This window comes from Aulostomus chinensis, chromosome 18 (assembly GCF_037954235.1).
Source record: "Aulostomus chinensis isolate RoL2024-O1b breed Wild chromosome 18, RoL_Achi_v1.0, whole genome shotgun sequence".
NCBI lineage: Eukaryota > Metazoa > Chordata > Actinopteri > Syngnathiformes > Aulostomidae > Aulostomus > Aulostomus chinensis.
In genome coordinates, this window is record NC_141337.1 from 6230996 (window position 1) to 6250285 (window position 19290).

General features: G+C 41.5%; 1 long non-coding RNA gene across 2 annotated transcripts; it reads left to right on the forward strand.

Moving 5' to 3' along the window:
- Positions 1–238: 238 nt before the first annotated feature.
- Positions 239–15329, forward strand: LOC147244859 (uncharacterized). Of its 2 annotated transcripts, XR_015110191.1 has the most exons (5): positions 297–322; positions 1170–1263; positions 8626–8654; positions 14855–14994; positions 15197–15329. It is a non-coding gene; the product is annotated as an uncharacterized LOC147244859 (long non-coding RNA). The 2 variants fall into 2 exon arrangements; XR_015110190.1 differs by having other exon boundaries at positions 239–1263.
- Positions 15330–19290: the final 3961 nt, after the last annotated feature.

The following is a 19290-nucleotide window of genomic DNA, read 5'->3' on the forward strand; positions in this document are numbered from 1 at the left end:
CGATTGGCCGGGGGCGCCATCACCCCGCCCTTCCGAACGGCGTTCGCCCATCTCTTAGGACCGACTGACCCATGTTCAGCTGCTGTTCACATGGAACCCTTCTCCACTTCGGCCTTCAAAGTTCTCGTTTGAATATTTGCTACTACCACCAAGATCTGGACCTGCGGCGGCACCACCCGGGCCCGCGCCCTAGGCTTCCGTGCTCATTACGGTGGCCCTCCTAGTCATCGCAGCGTAGCCCTCGCGGCCCCTGTTGCCAGCGACGGCTGGGTATGGGCCCAACGGAGAGGAAAAAAGAAGGAAGAGAGGAGGAGAAGAAGAGGTGAGGAGGAGGGGATGAGGTGAAGAGGGTGACTTGGTCAAGAACAGAAAAAGGTCGAAATAGTTTTTTTCTGGATGAAAGAAAAGAGGAGAAAAGAAGGATGAGGAGAGGAGGAAAAGAAGGAAGAGAGGAAGAGGTGAGGAGGAGGGGATGAGGAGAGAAGGATGACTTTTGGTCAAGAGCAGAAAGGATGACAAAATTGTATTTTGTTGACACTTCGATACTTCGTTGTTCATTCACTTTGCTTTATTTGGGCCTGAGCCTGAAGGTACTTCAGGCAAAGACCCTATTATGTTTGCTCGTTTATATTTATAATTTATTTATATTTATAACTTTTTTGTCATAGTAATTTTATACTATGACAATGCCAATGACACACTGAGGTGATATAAAAATATAAGTGTTGGTCACTGTTCTGCTTGGATTATGTTTCTTTTTACAAAAAGCTTGTTTTCTAGGTTTTTTGGTCAGAAAAAGGTGGGTTTTTTTTTTTTGTGAAACCACCCTATGTTCTATTGCCTATAACTAAAGAATGGAAACAGGTGGAAACAATTTTTTTTCTGATGAAAGAAGAGAATCTAATCTTTCTTTGGGGGGGGGGGGTTTGGTGTTTACATATTCATAGCACACAATATTCTGTGGGTCTTGAAAATCAATGAAAATTCTCTAAAATGCCTGGCAGTATGAGGTTGGCTCCTCTGAACGTGGCTGGCAGCCAATGAGTTAATCTCAGTAATTGTTAACTTTTAAGATGATCACTTACATCACTCGCGGCAGTGTCAGGAGTTCTTCTCTTGTGGAGAAATCTTCAAACACCATCCATGCTAAACCACCTGCACTTCGCCAGATCCCGGTCCAGCTGATCGGCCAAGTGACCAGACACAGCTGACACTCGTCTAGCCATCGAAGATGCCCCCAGCTGGACGTCAGAGAGGGTGGAGGTTAGATCAGTTCCATTTTTCTCGTCTTGAAGTACAGTGTTAGCATTTATCATCATTGCTCCTTTGACAACTTCTCCGTATGAAAATGCCTTCTTCTTCTTGATCAGAAAATGTGTAGCTCTAAACGAGGCTTCGGTTGCTTTTTGTGACTTTTTCGCCGGCCTCGTGAAAAAAGACTGTTGCTTACCCAAAGCTGCCTTAAGCTCACGGGCTTTTTCTGGCCGTAGGGCGCTTCCCGTTGGGTAGTTAGCATGGTAGCTTTTATTACACGTAGTGAAGTGTCTCTCCACATTGTGCCGCTTTGACGTCGCCACACTCGCCCCGCAAATGAGACACGCACAGGTTTCTTTCACAGTTGTAAAAAAGAACTCCTCCTCCCATTCGTTGTGAAAGTGACAAGTGTTCTTCTTTTTTCTGCCACGTTTTTGGGGTAAGAAACTGCATCCCACGTCCATCAGCGCTGCGCCCGCTAGCTTACTCTTCACGAGCACTGGTTTTGTCACGCGCACAATACTGACCTTTAAACTCGAGTAGGTCAGAGTTCACCTAAACTTATCTAAAGTTCACGAACATATTTTTAAGATATTGTCATTTTTAAACCTACATAAATGCAAGTGTGATTTAAAAAAAGAATAGCAACAGAATAAAATTAAATTTTAGAGGCAGCTCACTGGTGAGTTGTGCTATTTTTAGAACAGGCCTGCGGGCGACTCGTGGTCCTTGGGGGCGACCTGGTGCCCGCGGGCACCGTGCTGGTGACCCCTGTTACTCATTCACACCTACGGTCCATTTAGACTCTAAATGGACCGTAGGTGGGACTGTGAGTGTGAATGGTTGTCTGTCAATATGTGTTGGCCCTGCAATGGACTGGCGACCTGTCCAGGGTGAACCCCGCCTCTCGCCCGTAGATGCTGGGATAGGCTCCAGCCCATCCCCCCCACCCCCCTGCAACACAGGAATAAGCGGAAGACAATGGATGGATGTATGGATGGATAGTTCCTCAGGGTCAAGGATTCAATGTTCCTGTCTCAGCTTTCCCACTGAAGAATTTTATGCCATTGTGGCAAACGTAGGACAGGGCATGATAGCAATGTTCTACCCCGTGCTCATCTCCCCACAGCATCCACAGACAAACCGTAGCATACACATACACCCGCGCATACACATACACAGTGCACAACTGATACATAATCACACACTCAGACATTTATTTTAAAATTATATTCAACCAAATGGTCAATTTGCACTGGAAATTCTGCAACCGATGTTTTTCTTTTTTTTCTGTAGTTAATATTGTTGCTGTGGTTTTGTTTTGCTATTGTTGTTGTTTTTGTGTGTGTGTGTGTCCCCCTTCCCTATCCTGTCCCTGTTCTCTCTTCCTATCCACTCCTGAGCCTCAGTCCCGTACCTTTATCAATGAACCAATACCATTTCGAATAAAGTGAAACACAAATGGCGATAGGAGGAGTTTTATCAGATTCCTCCTTTGCAGAGTAAAATTGCTTCGGTACAACAAGGCACCAGGAACATCTATACTGCCTGCCCCAGCTGCTGAACAGGACAGGTTTACCTGGAACCTCATCCCACCATCAGAGGTGTTGAATTCCTGACTGCCTAATATTTAGCATGACAAAGGTGGAGAGAGAGAGAGACACTAAAAGTTTGGGATCATATTTAATGACTGAAGTTGGCCGGAGGCACATCCATAACTTCTTAGTGGACTTTTTTTTTTTTTGGTTTTCACTGAAGCGTTTTCTTTTAAAAGCAGTAAATATTTCACTTCAACTCAAGGATCCTCGCTGAGTGTAATTTGACACAGAGGTAAATTCAAGTCAAAGAAACCGAATGTAGATTATAGACCCATGAATATTTTGTACATTTCTGCTTATTCAAAAAGTTTTGTAAGAAACTGTTATTCAGCAGTATTGTATGTATTTTTAATGTACAACAGTTACTAAGGGTCAAGGATTCAATGTTCCTGTCTCAGCTTTCCCACTGAGGAATTTTATGGTCACCTTGTGATAAAGCTTTTGGACCCACTTCACATTTCCCTTTTTATTATCCTGGAATATACGTGAAATATATTTTCTACACATAGCAGGTACATTTGGGGCAAATCTGGAGCAGCTTTAGTCACTAAGTCAAGACACTGCACAGTGGATAACAGAACAAGCTTTTAAAATATAACACATTTAAAGATTAACTCAGAGGTTTAAAACTCAAACGTCTGACAAACAACAAGAAGCCTGATGTTGGTGCGCATTTCAAGGGAGATTTCATCAAAGGCTGGGGCAGCATTGGGCTCTTCCCATGATGCTGGAGTCTGGAGGGGCCAGGATGGGAGCTGAGGAGCCTTGCTGGTCCAACTGAATCCTAATTGGAGGTAGCTTGAGTCATAGCTGCTTACCGTCTTGCTGCGTTTCTTCCTAAAATATTAAAAACTGTTACCTGTTTTCAAACTATGGGAGGTGCGGCATGGCTCCGATGTCTAGTGGCCTTCTAGCAACCGAAGGGTCGCTGGTTTGATCCTCACTTCCCCTGTTGACTGTGTCAAAGTATCCTTTCGCAAGATACTGAACCCTGAATTGCTCCTGATGGCCCTACGATGGACTGGTGACCCATCCAGGGTGCACATTGCCTCTTGCCAGGTAGAATAGGCTCACTCAGTAATAGATAAGCAGAATACAAAGTGAAGGGTCTGAAACATGGAGAACAACACAACACACAGGCTGCAAACATTCACCAATTCTTGCCTCAGAAGGATACAAAACATCTGGTGGAAAGACAAAGTGAGTAATGTGGACCTGTGGAAAAGAACAAACCAAGATCCCAATAGATGTACAAATACAGAGAAGAAAATGGAGTTGGATTGGTCACACCCTCAGAAAACCTGCCACAGACATCACCCGTCAAGCCCTGAAGTGGAACCCCCAAGGGAAAAGGAAACGAGGTCGCCCCAGGAACAGCTGGAGAAGAAGCTTAGAGGCAGAAATGTCTGTGAGTGGGGAGAACTTGAACAGAAAGCCACGAACAGAGTGAAATGGAGGTTGTTCATCAACAGCCTATGCACCCAAGAGGAGCAAAGGGCTTAGGGTTAGGGTTAGAAGACTCACCTGAACGCCCGGAATCGAAGGCAAAGAGACTGAAGACAGAAAGTGTGTATTCCAGCTGAATCCCCAAAGCCATCTCTTCCAGGAGTGCAAATTATCCCTGGACAGTAAAATTTTAATTGCAGTCTGGCGAAGGAGGATCAATCAGGCTCCAGAAAAGGAGAATCAGTGAGGTTCCTCTCTTCCCATCCTGGCCCCTCCAGACTCCAGCATCATGGGCACAGCCCTGTGTTGCACCAGAAGATGATGAGGACTCTCCTGAACGCCCGTAATCGAGGGATAAGAGACTGAAGACAGCATACATGTTTTCCAACTGAATCCCCAAAGCCATCTCATCCAGGAGTGGAAATTATCCCTGGACAGTAAAATTTTAATAGTCTGGCGAAGGAGGATCGATCAGGCTCCAGAGAAGGAGAATCAGTGAGGTTCCTCTCCTCCCATCCTGGCCCCTCCGGACTCCACCTCAGTTGAAGACTCTCCTGAAATGCGCACCAACATCAGGCTTCTTATTGTTAGTCAGACATTTATGACATTTTCAACTTTTTTAAATTTAGTAACTAAAGGGACTCCAGATTAGCCCCAAATGTATCCGCTATCAGTAAAAATAACTCATATCCCCCAGGATGATGGAATTCTAAAAGGGAAATGTGAAGTGGGTCCTACAGCTTTAACACAATGTGACCATAACATTCCTCAGTGGGAAAGCTGAGACAGGAACATTGAATCCTTGACCCTTAGTAACCAATGTACATTAAAAAATCAATACAATACTGCTGATTAAAAGTTTCTCACAAAAAAATCTTTGTGAATAAGCAAAAATGTACCAAATATCCATGGGTCCATAATCTGTATTCTGTTTCTATGACTTGAACTAAATTCTCTCAAATTACACTCCGTGAGGATCCTTGAGTTGAAGTGAAATATTTACAGCTTTTAAAAGAAAATGCTTCAGTGAAAACCCCCAAAAGTCTAATAAGAAGTTATGGATGTGCCTCGGGGCAACTTCAGTCATTAAATATGATCCCAAACTTTTAGTGTCTCTCTCTCTACCTTTGTCATGCTAAATATTAGGCAGTCAGGAGTTCAACACCTGTGATGGTGGGATGAGGTTCCGGGTAAATGTTTTAGGGTAGATCATTGATATCATGCCCTGTCCTGCCCTAGAAGTTTGAGGCTCAGAAGAGACACCAATGTCATCTCACATTGCATTGTGCACAATGTTCTTCTGATTAAAACTGAATTCATTAAAATGGTTTCAGATTCTCGCCTGTGTCAAATTGTTCTCGAGGTGTGTTGCAGCCACCAGCTGCCCATCACTGTCTGCATTTGCGGGGAGAGAGCACACGCTCTCGTTCACACTGCCACACAGAGAGCTGCATGGTGAACAATGAGGTTCTTGCATTACATAACATGCCTGGTGCTGCTTGCTCGTACCAGCCTGAACAAAACCATCCACTGAAATAGCAAAAAGAGAACCCTTGTGAAAATGTGGCGTGCTTTGTGAAAGTTTAAGGATTCTAAACCTAAATAATAGGCCATAAGATTTCATTGTTGTCTTGGAACTTTCAATTAAAAGTTACCGGGACTTCATTTGCGAGAATTCTTTGTCCTGGAAGTAAAAATTGAAGGCATTGGCTTGGGTTCTATTGTACTGTTTTAAGTACTTTCTGATACGTCGTATTGGAAAAGGGGATAGAAACAACAATCTTTGACAGAAAAGAAAAACGAGACACATTCTAATCTGCAAGTATTTGAAAAAAAAATTATGATGTGCAAATTGCAAGATGGAACTGTTCATATTAATGGAACTAGCTGTCACGCAGCAAACTTGAACTAACGGGAGAGCTGTTCCTGCTGACAGCGTCTTGCCGCTTTCCCCATGACACGTGACAACATTGCTGGTAACAGCAACATCTATCCATCCATTTTCTGTACAAATTATCTTATCAGGGGATGTGAGGATCGAACCAGCAACCCTACAGATGCTAGACGGCCACTCTACCTCTGAGCCATGCCGCCCCCTGATAACAGCAACAACGTTTTCATGTTGACTCCTTTATGAAACCCGAAAAATATCTCAGTCTCATCCATGGAAAAATACATGCATAATAATGTTGACGTTGCCAGGGCCATTACTTATTTTGTCTGGTTTCTAACCTCTACTTTTTTGGGTACGTTGCCTGTACCATCGTCTTCCATGATAACTAGCATCGTTTATTCTCTTAAACCCAGCCAAGTGCAAACTGTCAAACTCACTTCACACCGAGAAGTAAACCCAGCAGTTGTTGTCTGCTCCATGTATCTGTATTATCTCAACAATCAACACCAATCATAAATGTTTTCCAGAAAAAGACTCTCATAGAGCCTAGAACCCCAGCAAGCACTACCATCCAAGGTGGGGGTCAAACTAAATTTAGACTGATTCCTGTGGTTGACAGAGATTGCTAGTTCCTGTGGTTGAAAATGGGATTAACAGAGAGAAAACCCACCGTTCTCCAGAGATAGTTGCTAGCTGACACGATTGATGTATCTCTCCAGCATTCAGGTGATTTAAAGGACTCCAACGTACACATTTCTGTCAGCTATATCTGCACATTTACTGCATTGTAGACATCAATATGGTGTCTCTGTGCAGGAACTGATTAGAGCGATAAGATACCAGGTATTATCAGGCCAACAGAATACAGCTGGAGAGTCAATTCCACGCTTGCTGTGCTCAGCATAAGGATATGTGAACGCAATCTAAAAGCTGCTCCACTAACTGAGATAGAGCATCTCTAACACCCTGTTCCTGGGAGCATATGATTTCCCATCTCAGCATATTGGCCTGTTTCGTAATTAATCTTAATTTAGGGGCAGGAGGTGGCAGGGGACTGTGCTTTATGGAAGCGTCAGTGATTGGTCTGCTGTCAGTTTGGATCTGTACACTGGTCTTTTAATAAAGAAGAAGAGAGGGAATTTAAAGTGATCAAGGACTGCTGGGAGGATTTACTGTATCCTTTAGGATTCCAGTATATTTAAGGAATTTGCGAATTTAAGTTATTATGCTTGCTAGCTGTTCTGATGGGCCATCTAACTCCATGAGCGATGCTTATAAACCCTCATTTAGTGTTTTTTCCAGAGTAGTTTATTGTGTCATAAATCACTGCTGCTTTTATTGTGTTGTTTTCCCAGAAGAAAACAGAGAAATAGATTTGAGGGTTGTACAATCACCTTTTTTTTATCATTATCACCACAACAAAGGCACCAATACGTTCATTTTCATGCATAAGCACACAGAAGGACGCTGAGACCGGGGTGTGACTCAATAAGGAGAAACATTTATGCAGCGTTTGTTTTTCTATAATAAGGTTTGTTATCGGAGAAGCAGCTGTTTGTGTCATTTTTAATTAATCAGGCGCAATTTAATACCTTATCGTTATGCTAATATCTGAGCCAACAACCAGATATATTTGAAATGTAAACCCAGCTACTGACATGAGGCACGTGGAGGTCAGTGTGCTGCTGAGAGGAATATACATAATATCTATTTTCTGTTCACACAAGAACCAAATAGATGAGGTTTGGAGCTGGGAAGTCAAACTAGTGTTTATGTTTAAATTGCAGCGGTTTATTTATTTAAATCTGTTGGAATGCAGTACGCTGTACAGTTTTTGATGACCCACGGCTAGTTTAAAAGGATTCTAATGAGGACTGGAATCACTGAGCAGAATTCAAGCCCGTTGTCATAGGGTTGGAAAGACTGCTGGGAACCAGGTCCTCAGTAAGTAAGCCAATTTTAGGCCACATTCTCCTGCAGAATAATGAATGCATTTTTAATATTACAAAGATTATTAAACTGATCCCTTCATGAGACAGCAGCTGCTTATTCTCAGGCTTATCCTGCAGTCACAGGTTGAAGCTGAAGATCCCTGTGACATGTTTAAAATATCAAGTAGTTCAACACATGCAGTAATTGCACATATTTGCATTGATAGACTTGCTATGATTTAATTTGGATGACAGGCAGGCTGTGCAGTATGGCAGATATTAACTTCTCACCTCACTATAGCTCTTTCTGTCACTCCATCTCTTATCAGCATTTCTTAGTGGATCTATTTCCATCTTTAAAAAGGAATGTTACAACTTTTTGGGCCGGACATGATGATATACAGTATATCCTCCCCACCTCTGCCCATGCATTAAGATAAATTCAGACAGTATGTGGTGCTGTGGTGAAATGTTTTTCCAACCCATGTTTGGTCTTTTACAGATGCTGACCATGGTCAACACATCATGCAGGTCTGCCGACAAGCATCTGGTCCCTGTTGTATCCTTTGAATCATGTCTGATGTGATTCCAGTCACCAGCTCACAACATACATCACAAAAACTGGCCAAGCGGTGACGCCACGCCACGCCACGCCACATCAGCTCCACGACACCCTGTCTGAATGTCCCCTTAAGGAGCCGAGACCCAAAGAGACAGGCTCGATGCTGGTCGGCTTGCATGTAATGAATGATGGGCAAGTTAGCATACCTCCGTAAAAAATAATCAAATACACTTTTCCATTTGCCTTCATTAAAAGAACCTTGGTTATACATGACATGGAATTATAACTGTACATTGTAATTTTAGAGTATGACAGTCAATTTCATTTTATTTCTAAGTCAATTTTATTTGTATAGCGCCAAATCACAACAAAAATTATCCTATGACAGTTTACAAGTAGAGTAGGTCCAGTACCACACTCCTTCAATGAATTTACTCCCAACAATTCTCCAGCAGCAAGTACATCCTGCAACAAAATCTGCGACGAAAACCGTCCTTTTAAACAGGCAAGAACATCAAGCAGATCCAGCCTCAATGGCAGAGATAAAGACAGATGATGGAGGAAGACATATACTGAGGGAAAGAGAGGAACAGATAAAGAGGGAGAAAAAGGGAAGAGGCTGATGGACAGATGGGAATGTGAGCAGGTGATGCGATGAGTGGCAGCTTGAGCCTCTTCAGGTCTGTAGCCTCCTCCAGCTCCCAGAAGGCTCCAGAGAAGAAGACGAGTTAGTAACACATACGAGTATGATTTATGTATAACATATACAGGAGGACAGAGGAGGAGGAGAGAGAAGCCCAGTGCACCATGGGAGATCCCCTGGCAGTCTCACTCTATGGCAGCATATCTAAGGGCCGGCCTAAGCAGCCCTAACTATAAGCTTAATCAAAAAGGAAGGTCTTAAGTCTGCTCTTAAACATAGAGAGGGTGTCTGCATCCCGGACCCAAACTAGGAGACGGCTCCACAGGAGGGGAGCCTGAGAGCTGAAGGCTCTGGCTCCCATTCTACTTACTAGAAACTCTAGGAACAACAAGTAACCCTGCATCCTGGGAGCAAAGAGTTCTACCTGGATAATAGGGGACTAGGAGCTCTGTCAGGTATGAAGGAGCCTGATTGTTGAGAACTTTGTATGCTAGAAGAAGAATTTTGAATTCTATTTTGAATTTGACAGGGAGCCGATGCAGAGAAGCCAGTACAGGAGAGACATGGTCTCTTCTACCAGTTCTAGTCAACATGCAGGCATGTAACTGAGATTGACCTAGTAAATACGACCTAAACCAATTTAGTGCAGTTCCTTTAATGTTAATGATATGTTCCACTCACTGTAGAAGGACGACTTTCCCAGTGATTTGATGCATTGCACCTTTGGCCAAAAAGCCAAACATAACCTTTAGTCACGAATACTACTAATCATGGCCAAATTCAGTACAAAGCAAGGTCCCGATTTTTTACCAGAACATACAGACGAGGACCTACATGTTTTGGAAGTTAAGCAGGCAATACAAAGCCATGCTAACCTGCTTATCGATCCCCATACATTGCGCTAATCTAGCGAGCAGTCACTGGTCCGTGTGGGTCTCAGCTCCCGAATGCATGTACAGAAGAGTATCTATTTTCTTGTCTGGCTCTGGGGAGGATGGCAAAAAGAAGGTATAACAGGAAAGGCAGTGAGAGTGTGTCTCTGATAATGAGGGTCAACATGTCTTGTTTTGCCGTTTTACTGGGAACAAAGAAGTCCAAACACTTGGAAAGATCAGCTGTAAGGCAGTCCAAACAAGATAAACTTTTTCGTCTAATCTGGATTGTTATTGATCTTCGCTCTGTCGAGGAGACAGTGGTTGGTCATCAATTCTCAGAGAAAAAGCTTCTTTCCTCTAATTGTTTGGTTAATTCATTTGGTTTGTCGCTTCTCTGGTTAATTTGATTATTTTCTGCAGGGAGGGATTTGTCCTCAGATTGGACAAAAAGAGTATCAAGTTGCTTCAGTTTTATTAAAGAGATGATGATCATCATCATACTCAATAATGAATAAAGAGGGCAGCCAGTTTCGATTCAAAAACGCTGTGAATCTTTTTATCTGCCAAGCTAGAGGGAGTTTGCTGTACCGTCAGCAAAGTTTTACAACCCATTGATAATTCATGCGCTGGCCTATTGTTTGTAGACAAATATGGCGGGCGTGCTGATGTGTCTGTCTGAGCTTGTTTCTTGCAAGAGCTCTTTTAGTGTCGTGAGCACACACGAGCAGGGTTAATGTGATTCAAGATTTATACAAGAAAATGCAACGTGCTTCTGCAGGCTGTTTTGAACATCAAACACGCGGGTTCCTACTTCTAATAAATTATAAAAGATATGATGGTGATCCTCTTGGACACATCAGTTCAAAGGAATCTTCTGCACAATACCCAGTACTCATGTCTTCATAATAAGACATGAACTCTGGATGAAAAATCGATCAAAGGGTAAACTTGATTACACACTGAATGAAAATAGAAACTCGACCCTTATATTTATGCAGCCATTTTCATTTTGTCTCACGTCTAAAATTTGCTCGGTCCTCAAAGATCTCATTTATCTTAAATTATGCACACGAATTTGGCAAATTGACAAATTTTGATACTTTCACGTCCCATGAAATGTTTACCTCGGTTATGTGATTTGGGTTTGTTTTCACTTTCAATCTGGCAGGGCTCAGGTGAGATATGATTGAGGGTTTCTGAGAGCAGTGGCCCGTCCGCCTGAGCCCCACGTGCTGCAACACACAGCATGTCACTTGGACATGTTATTTACCAGAAAGTTGCCATAGTTGCAAAGCTTGAGCGAGTAGAGCAAAGTCCTGTTTTCTTGTCTTCTGCACCTCTAATAAAAAAAAAAAAAAAAAAAAGACATAAGAGCAGGGAGTAAACTGTGATGCCTGACAAGAGATTGTAAATATTATACAAAATTAAATTGCATGCAAAAATCATGTTTTGCCAACAATACGGGTTAATTTCTTGTTAAAAAAACATTTCAGTTATGGGGGGGGGGGTATACCTCTGCCAAGGTGATATGAGTTCATCAGATTTATGTCGGGATCAATTCCAGAATCTTATTCAAGAACCATCTGCTATCCCGTAATTTGAAAAATAGACAGGAAAAAAAACCCTCAGTTGGGCAGAATGCTTCAATGAAACTAGAAATGCTAGAAAGATTTGCTCATTTTTCTGGTTGATTAAGATCAGGATGACTAGAAATCATTAAATTCATGGAAGGATGAATGTACTTTGAAAGGAGAGAAAAAGCTCATAATGAGAATATTTCTCATCATTAATAGTTGCCCTGATTTTTTTCCCCCCTTCACTGGCGGAAAAACAAGTGTAGATTGAACTCCAGACATCAGACGCTGTGACATCCTGCACTGAACTCACATTTACTTTAAAGAATAGATGATAATTTCCTTATTTGTATTCCAATCAGTGATTTTTTTTTTCTTCAAATTGTCGTTCTTGTTGAGCCAAAGATTTTAAACTTGATGAGATGAGGGTCTGAGGGTTTTGGACCCAGCCTCTTTCTTCTCTCTGTTGCGGTCAGTCCCTCCCCCCACCCAGCAGGAAGGACACTGAGAAATCACTTATTAAAAAGAAAAAAAAAATCCAACAACTACATGTAAATTTATCACATGCGCAAGTCACACCACTTGTACAATCACATGGGAAAAACAAGTGCAAATGAGCTGCTGGTGCGTGGCAAGTGTGCGGTGGCAGAGCTGCAGAAGAGTTCTGCAGGTTCTGAATCAGGCAGTTGTGTATTTCAAACCAAGGACCAGCAAACTCCTCATGGACCCAACAATCTTACTGCTGTATCTGTTTTTGAAGCATGTTCTGGTGTTTTTGCATGCCTCTAAAATCCACCGTTTCTCCAGCTTCCATAAAAATCGCTTCAGCGGATCAAAATAATCAAGCATTGCATCGTTGTTACAAGATGGATCCTCATGGGATCTACGGATCTTCACAGGGTCAATTAGCAATTTGGAATCCATGTAAAATGGTTTTGGCTTCTGGAAATGCTCTTTGTGTTCAGAACACCTTTACATCTAAGAAGAAAATGTACGAATGGATTTTGATGATTTTACGTTCATAAACAGTATCTATGTAACCTCCTTTGCAAGTGCATTTCAAGTTTCAGAAATGAATCCAGTTGGTGCTGAATACAAAAACACTTTCTATTTGATTCTGGTCCTTCTTGCTAATTAAAAAACAAACAAAAAAAGTATTTTACACAATTTACTTACAAATCCAACTTGATTCAACAACAGCTACAAAAAAATTGTAGCATACTTTAAGTTAAGTTCGAGACATTTTGGTGAAATCCTTTTCAATCTGCATTTTCCTTTCACACAGTGTGTACGGAAATAACCCTCTCACACATGAAACTAAATTTACTCTAACTCTAACACAGTCTGGTGTGACAGTGATTTACTGAAATAACTTTCTCTCATCCTGTGTTGATTTATTTCATGACACAGTGGGGTGCAAGCCCAACGCTAACTCATATGATCAGATTTAGCTGATGTCAACTTTTAGTTCAATTTGATCTGAGCCTTGATCTGCCAGTATTTAGTAATTCAATTAATTCAATAAGCCCCCCCCCCAAAAAAAGAGCTGAATTATTTGCATTCTCATTTTTGAGTGCAACTCCCCAGTATTAGTGTTATTTCCATGAATATATGGTGCAAAGCAAATACATATTAAAAACTTACCTTTCTGTAGCTCAAATTTAGTGTAGGTACAGCATAATTAGGAGCTGTATTATAAAGTGTTACTCATTTTCCTGGCACTGATGCCACAATCATAAACCTGGCAGGTTGTTTGTTGTTTCTTAGGAAGGCCTGAAGCATAAATATTCTTTGAACACAACGGATCATTTGTCTTCAGTGATCAAAAACTGCAGCACTGCAATGTTTCGCTTTTACATTTAAGGCAGCTCCGCTGAAGGATGCCGATTTCAAACAAACGTCGTCGATTCCGTGTCGTTTCACCCGAACCCCTGCGGTGCGTTATCACAGGTTGATCCATTTTGAGTCATACCACAAAAAAAAAAATTAAAAAAAAATCCCCCACAGCAACATACAAGTTTGGTGATTTAGAAATAATAGGTTTTGGAGCTATACTGGAGCTGTTTTCAGCATGGACAATTTTAGTTGTCTCCTTAAAAAAAAAAAGAAAAAAAAAAAAGAGTAAATTACTGTGTTTTTAAATATCTGACATTGAAATGTTAGGTAGACGACCTCAGTCAGCGTTGTCTTTGTAGCCAGCGTTGAAAATGTCCTTCCTAAGCTGCCATAAACCCCTCCAGATCCACTGGACTTGCAGGTTTTTTTGTTTCTGGTTGATCCAAGTTAAAAAGGTCATGTACTCCCAAACTCAAAAGCTAAACCATGACTTGAAATTCTCATCAGTGTGAGTAGATGGCTAAGATATTAATTTGCGTAAACCTAATTACTTAGAGGGTTGCATTGTATTTGTATATGCATCTCTGGGTTCTGCGCTGTGCAGATCTCTTTCAATTTGCTGCTGTTGAGTTCATTTTGATCCTTTTTTGATTTCAAACTAATTGTGGGACCCATACAAACCCTCTACCTGATGGTAACGCATTCTTTAACATGGAGGAAGACAGTCTAGACAACAAATTAACATTAAAAAAACCCACAACAAACTGAATATATCTCAATGTTGTTGGATCTGTTTTACCGAAGTGACATTTTGCAGAAGTCTCTGAAAAAAAAGCAGCTGTAGTGATAGCAGTCTATCACTATCACTACTGTTAGCTATGCGAAATGCAGCTTTTGTATTTGGGGTGAGCGGAGCCTTCAAATGACGCTCAGTCTCAAGGGAGGCTTCTGATGTAGCCCTTTTCATCGTGTGACTGCAAACTGAAGAATGACAATGTCAGCAATTTTCATCCATAGCATCTCATTGTGATGAATTTAAACACAATCAGGTGACGGCTGCAGGCCGGCTCAAGGTCGCCAAAATTAGGAAATGCAGAAATGTACGACGGCAAAGCCTTTTTGTTAAATGACTGAGTGATTTCTTTTGGAATAATCTTTATCAAATTGAAGCTGTGTGTTCCAGGTGCAGCCTCCGTAGGTTTAACATGGTCTGTCTCTCTCTGTCTTTGGATGCTCATCAGGTCCTCCATGCTGCGCTACGCGTGACCTTTACATGATGAACCATGTGGGGCCGGAGTTCTGACATATCGTTTTGTCTTGGGAGTCTTTGGCAAAGATGCTCAACTCTCTTCAGTGCAAGAATGCATGACAGACTTCTGGGGTATTTGAAAGGCCACTATCCATTTTCAGAACATTTAACAAGCAGCTAGGACACACTGTATTTGTTTGGCTCCATGAGTCACATCTGTTCACCAATACGTCCTCATCCCCTTTATTGCTTCAATGTGTTTGTAACTTGAGGAAACAGGAATCAACATCTGCTTGGTTCTAATGTCCTTTCTGTCTGATGTGTTTGTTCTAAGGTCTGCCAGAACTTCACCCCCCACCCACATGACATCAAATGCTTCTAATTTTTATAGAACTTGAGAACTTTATTTTGTTCTGCCCATCAAGTCTTGTGTGTGTCTCACTCAGTACCCATAAATTAAGTTTAATAGACTCTCGGCATAGCGTTTTATTACAAAGACTAGTCTGGTACATTTTCAACATTTACCCACCACTGTGAGTGAAAGTTTTCTGAGCTTTACTTGACAAACGGAGAGGGGACTCAGATTTTGGCCCTTGACAGGTACCAAATGTTCTATGTTTTTTAATGAGCTGCAAAAATTAGTTTTTGAATAAGGAAACATAAGTCAACAGCTGATGAGGAACTTTTTTTGGGAACCATCCAGATTCGTCATCATCATCATCCTCCAACTCCAGACTTCAGTTAGTGTATGTTACTATCTGGTATTATTCACTTAGGTGAAACTCAAGCAGAACTCATTGTTTTCTTGTGTTTACATCACATTTACTTGAAAGAGTTCATGGTTGGTGGAGGCAAATGGAGCCTGTGAAACTCTCAAAACACAGGGAGGACAGAAGGCTGCAGAACAGCCAACTAACAAAGACTGCAACTGAATTTAAATACATAGTAAACTAACGACACAACTACAGGCAGGTGTGAGAGCACGAGGGCAGGGAAGGAACTGGGACCAAGGCTGTGACTGACAAGGACTAATTAACCCACGAGACACAGGTGAGCGCTGGAAAAAAGAGGTACGACAGACTGAGAGGAAGCAACATATCAGGGAGGTACACTTCAAAATAACATCTAAAACACAAATCTCCAACCACAAAAAGATGATGATACAAATTTAAAGACCGGAAAGCTAAATGTCCACAACTAAATTAGTCAATCCTGATGGGACTGTGACAGAAGGCACTTTATCATTCAACTTTCACAGATTGATATTTTAATTTTGATTGTTATTGACATTTCCATGTATTGGTGGAAAGAAACGGCTGTACCGGCCTTTGCTACAGCTAGTCAGAAACACAGCACCCACTATTCTGTGATTTGCCAGCAGCTCGGGATGTGTCGGAAACGTCATGCCCCTCAACCATAACCGCAAGGTGAGGCAGCCTGAAGTGCAAACATCATGAGTGCACGTATAAAGAAAGAAGCAGGGGCAGTTCCAACTGTTACAAGGGGCATCAGTGAGGCCTAAAAGAACAAACCAGCCGACAACAACATGTCTTTTTCTGAGTCACAAAACCCTGATAAGATTATCCATAACCACAGTTCCGATTGATACCTTTTGACAACAAGAAGACGGACTTATTCACCATAGTTGGCATTAGTATCAATCTTGTGGTTCGAACAAACACCATATTTGCTGGATGTTAATACTCAATCTTTAGAACTAAAATGACTAAACTAGAACTTACCGGGACTAAAAGCTTACTTCATGAACATGACACTTACACTGCAGGTTTGTCATGGTCAGATGCTAAGCTACCAACAGCACAGTCACAGGTATAGATCAGTGAGCTATTGACTACACCTGCAGAGTTCACCTCAGCTGTGGATAATCAGCCTGGCTGAGGCTACAAAGGTGTGTGTGTGAGCGAGCGACCGATTTGGTTTTCTGTTGGTCATTCATTCTAATCCAGAGGCTTCCACTTTAGTTTTGTTTATGTTTTTGCTTTTGTCTATTGTTTTGATAGACTGAGTTGGCGGTTGTGGGAAGTTTTAGTCCTCTGCAAGTTTTTAGATGCATAAGGTGCAACTTTTGCTCCCTGTGTCCCTAAGATTTTATTTTCTGGGGAAATGTAAAAGAACAATGTGAGACTGTTCTGTGATGGCGGGAGGGTCATCAGTTTAAGTGGAAAAATTGACCACATTTTAAGTGTGTAATGTACTGTGTGTGTGTGTGTGTGTGTGTATATATATATATTGTGGATGTGGACTGTGTGATTATTGCTAGCAAAGGAGAGGTTGAACATTGATCAAATAACCTTGGTCCAACCCTGTTTACTGGTTTGAAAAGGGATATAACAAAGTACAAAATTCAAATGAGCCTTTTCATCACGGCCTTATATATTTTTTTTAAATATCAACTTGAACTCATCGACACTGAAAAGGTTCATCATGATATGAATTTATTGAAAGGCACAGTCAGAGAAACTTTGACAAAAACATGAACCTTTTGAGTTCATCAATGAAAGTTGATGCACTGACCCCACTGAATGACTGAAATAAACTTAGGAAAAATGTTTAGTATTGATAGTGTTGTCCTTGAATTTTGAAGTGCCATTGGTATATTTTTCTTGCTTTTGGATGCTGCACGTAAGTCATTTATTCTGAGTGAGAGAAAATACATTCAGCACCTTCAATGTTGGCTCCTTGAAAAAAGTTTGGAAGTGTTGCTGTATCTAAAGGAAAAAGACATTCACTTCAAAGTCGAGTAGTAATCTTGGCTTGTGACAAAGCATGAGCACAACTTTGAAAACAAGAAACCGAAGCGTGCGCACGCTTGCAGATAACACAGAGGAAATTCATTTAAACATGATAATCAAACTGAATTCTCAGGAAGATTCCGTGCAAAGTTGCAGTTCTGGAGGATGTTGTCTCTCGCTGTACGATATTTACTTACGCGGGAGCAGCCGGGTTCAGAGGAGGTCTCAGTAATTGCTCCACTATTCTCTGCAACCGAACATGTTCCCAAGTGAATGATTACAATCTGAACTATGATCCTGGCGTCTTACGGCTCTTATATGATATATTCTGTGTATGAAGTGATGTTGAACTGAAATGCTTCACACTGGATGCTGTTGATAGACCCGTTTTAATATTTCAGTAGTCAAACAACTTTGATGCTGTACGACACAAAGGCTGACAATTCCACTGGAGCTCAGTGTAAGTCCCAGTTATGTCAGCAAACATTAATAATCTTCTTACATTTGAATCCAAGTAGTGCAGCTTGTCATGCATTTCAGATTGATTCTTTTGTTGCCTTCAACTGCTTTGGAGTGTCTCTGCCAACCACGAGCCATTCAGCTGTGCCCATCCCCACACACACCTTTTTTCTCTGGTTTGAAGGGTGCGTATGAAGTCTTTAGAATGTAAATCACTGTACTTCCACAAGAAGAGAACTGTTAAAATGGGAGGTAAATATTCACGGGGTGATTTTCTCTAATTTAGCAGGAAGATGACAGGCATTAGCACAGCTATTCCAGCTGTACTCTCTCCTGGTTCACAGTTTGCCAAAATTAGGTGCATGTCAATAATGACATATCAACCCCCCCCCCCCATTGTCCTCTGTAGTGATGTAATTTCTTGACAGTAAAAAAAAAAAAAAAGAGATATTGTAAAAGGTAAAATGTCAGATGCAGGGCAGATTCTATATTTACACTTGATGACTATTGAAGCTAATCGCTTATTTATCTTTGCAGATGTAAAATGATTGCAAAATCATGCAGTTATCCATCTCGCCTGGCGTCAAGCTTTGGCCAAACCACAGTTTTGGACCGATCTAGTGTCAGTGTGACAGCAGCTACAAGAGTCTGTTGGTTTGGGCTACAACAGCTCCTCCATTAAAATGTTCGCATAGCCTCTGCTATAGCTTCTGCTACAGAGATGGAGTATTTTTTCTTTACAAGAAGAGCAAATAATTGTTGAGTTATTATGTTGAGAGGCAGCTGGCATGTACTTGTACCCTGCGTTTTTCCAGCCTCCAAGGACGGCAGACCAAATGGTTCTGTGTTACAAACCACATCAGCTAGTTATTCAGCAGCTTGCACATCTACAGTTTAGTTACTCTTGTCTGAATCCATTTATAATATGGTGAATTTATCATTTCCCTCTTGCAATGGTTTGTTTTCATTCAGAGAAAAAAAAAATGCCAGTCAAAAAAAACCCAAAAGCCTCCAAATAAATCTCACCACAATTTGCTTGGAGGCATCGTGAAGTCACGACTTCATGGTCTAGGTCCACATGTTCGGTCTGCGTTCGGTGTGCACCTGCACAAATGAACACTCTAGACAAGCAGACCAGAAATTTCATTCAACCGAGCTGAACAAAGTAGGTTTCAAAGCGCAAGCCTCTTTTTTTTTTTTTTTTTTCTTTTTCCCC